The sequence below is a fragment of the Equus caballus genome, chromosome 12 (genome assembly GCF_041296265.1).
Source record: "Equus caballus isolate H_3958 breed thoroughbred chromosome 12, TB-T2T, whole genome shotgun sequence".
Taxonomy (NCBI): Eukaryota; Metazoa; Chordata; class Mammalia; order Perissodactyla; family Equidae; genus Equus; species Equus caballus.
Genome location: NC_091695.1, coordinates 39,189,347 through 39,192,717, shown reverse-complemented (window position 1 = coordinate 39,192,717; position 3,371 = coordinate 39,189,347).

Genomic DNA, 3,371 nt, shown 5'->3' with positions numbered 1-3,371 from the left:
GGCTGTGCCCTCAAGAAGCATGAACAGGAGGTGGGGGCATGGGATCAGGTCAAGGGATGTCATGAGATAGCTGCACTCGGAAAGCCATGGGGCCCTGGGAGGGGAGAGATCCCCAGAGATTCAGGGGCCAGAAAAGGGCACAGGAAGTGGGCTGTCTCTGACGTGGCATTGGGAATGAATAAGGAGTTTCAATTCAGTGGGACTGAGGCAAGGACAGTGGTGGAGGGGGTTCACAGGGAGCAAAGGCCTCAAGCAGACACTGTGGGGTTTGCCCAGAAATCTACTGGGAGTTCAACTTGGGCAGTTGTGGGAGTCAAGTTCACAAGGATCCATGTGAACCATAAGTGAAGATCCATAAGGCTCAAACTCAACATATCAATAGTGATGGGAGCTGTCTCTTGAATTAGAACACCTGGCTCCTTATCCAGACTCTGTCATCCACTAGCTGTGTGCCTTTGGTCAAGTTACTTGACCTCTCTTGTCTTGCTGTCTGCAGCTGTGGAGAAATGATGTGCCCATCTCATGGGGAGGGAGACCATACATCTCAGTTGCTCATGAGAATCCTGGTTTATGCTGCTGTCCCAGCATTCTGTCCATTTAGTGACCTCTTTCACCCTCCAAATACCCCAGTTTAGACAATAAGTTTCAACATCACCCTGCTCATTGGATTGCAGATGTGAAGGTTAAAAGACATTTTCACCAGTGCCCTGCATCAGGTAAGTGCTATGTGATTGTTTGGCATTCATGTTTTATTGAATGTTGAAAATGTGTGAACATGGATTGGTGCTGTGTGTTGAGAAGGTGACTTGGCCGACAGGATGTAGACTTGTTTGAGAGGAATGTCATGTAAATTATACCTCAATAAATCTCTTTTAAGAAGGAGTCAGGAAAATATCAAGTAAGTGTGGATCAAATACAGTGCTTTATTTTCAATTTAGGACTTTGACCTCAGATCGGAACACAATTATCTCTAGATCTTTTAGAGAATGAAAAGTAGAAGCAGAGTCTTCACTGTCTATGAAGGTCCTGGTCCTCCTTCAAGGTTTATCATATTACCTTTCTCATTTTTATAAAATTAATCTCTTGAAGCTGACATGTAGATGGCACCTACTCTGTACCCAGCCCTGATCTCAGGACTTACATGTTGTACCTCATTCAGGCCTCACGACAATCCCAGGACTGTTCTCAATGTCCAAAGACACACGGCTGTGAAATCTCCACACCAGGCAGGGCCCAAGGCAAGGGAGATGCCTGGTCTAGGAATGGCCTGGACACTGTGAACAATGGACATCTCACTGACAACCAAGATGTCTTCAAAACAGAGCCTTTCCTGAAGTTTCTGTCCTGGGAAAGTACCTGTCCACCCATGGTGTAGGCTTTGGCAGGATCTTAAGGAAGAAGAGGGTCACTTCAAAAGAACACACCTGAGGTTAATGTCCCAAGAGCCTGGAGGTGAGAGCATTACCAGATTTACAGAATGAGTGAAGAAAAAAGAAACAGGCATCTCCTACCCCAAATTCTGTGGGACTGGTTCATATCAGTTACTTACAATTAGAAAAAACTTACAGATCATCTCAATTTCAAAATAACTCTTTTGTAGGCTTTTGTGCCAATGCATGAGTCCCTGAAAAAGAAGTCACAAGTTATTACTTAAGTACAGCAGGGCCTCAAATGACTAAAATGCTAGTGTGAGTATTTCTACAGTCTTGTATGAGCCTAAGCACAGGCCAAATATAATTCCCTCTTACCACTTGCTTTATCTACCACTAGACACAAGGAATTCTGGGTAAAATCTGTGAGTGATTCACCACTACACCATAACTTGCCATAGTTGGTGATCAATAAATGTCACACAAACACCAAAATTGAAGGCTACTTCACTCCTCTAGTTTCTGACCTTAGTGTAAGGACCTGAGTCAAAGTACCATTTGGGAAGAGAAAACATCAGGCCAGTAACACAAGCATTCTGACCTTTGGATTCTTCTATTTCTCCTTGTAAATGCTGACTTGCACATGAGTCTTTGTGAGCTGAGTTACTATCTGATTCACCTGAGAATGATCATCATCAGTTGTATGAAGAAAACACAGAGGTAGAGAAAACACACCTCTTTATCGTGGACAAGATGTACTTGATGTGGGATTTCTTTTTTACTGAGTAAGAAACCTCTGAAGGGTCCAGTGTCCCAGCAGGTGACAGGGCAGGTCCATAACGACTGGGGCATCAGGCAGAGTCCCTGTTAAGTCTTGGCCAAGGAGACAGTCCCCCGTTTCACTACTCAAGTCGTTCAGTTGCCTTTGGAATGAAGATTGCCTGCAATGGTCAACTGGAGGAAGTTCACATATGAGAAGATAAACTTCTCTATTTCTAGCATTTCCCTAAATCAATATCATTTTTGGTAACTTATGCTCCAGTGAATGATGGAGTGAAATGAGTCTCAAATAATTCAGACAGCAAATAATGCATTCAGAGGTAATTAACTATAGATTCATCTCTCTGGCTTTCTCATTCATTTTTTTTTTTTGGCAGAGAAAGATGAGCTCTGAGCTAACATCTCTTTCCAAGCTTCCTCTTTTTTCTTCTTCTTTTTCATCCCCAAAGCCCCAGTGCATGGTTGTATACCAAACTGTAAGTCCTTCTATTTCTTCTAGGTGAGCCACCCCCACAGCATGGCTACTGACAGATGAGTGGTGTGGTTCTGCGACAGGGAAGTGAATCCAGGCCACTAAAGCGGAGCATGCCGAACTTTAACCACTAGGCCATCAGGGCTGGCTCATTTCTTTTTTTCTTTTTTTAGCCTAAGCCAGCTTTGTTTCTCTAGTTCCTACAACCCTCATACCATGCATGCTTAAACTGATGTTGGCTTTTCTATTTCACAAGGCTGTCCTGTCCCTCTCTTGACACCAAGAAGCACATGTTCCATACCTTGCCAGGTACCATCTGCTCTCAGGCCTCTGTACATGCTGTTCCCTGTGTCTAGAACACTCTTCCCCAGACCTTCCTCTGGACATCACTGTCCACTCATCCAAGCCTAAAGGTCCCTCCTCCTATACCATTGCTTGTTCCTCTGTGCAGGACGCTGCCCCTGGTGGTCGTGTTGTTTTTCTTCACACAGTCGCTGTCCAACGTCACTCACTCAATTGTGGGCTTGCTTGTTGCATCTCTGGTAAGAGGTGAGCTCCACAGTGGAAGGTCCTCCTCTAACGTGTTCCTACAACTGAATCTGTGGCCCAGAGCACAAGGCCCCATTATAGGAGAAGGTCATGGTTACTTTTGAACAATGGATGGATGGATGAAAACTTCCATTTGTTCATGATTACCCTGTGTTAAGCCCTGTGATAGGCTCCTTACGTAGAATGTCTGTCATCTTTAC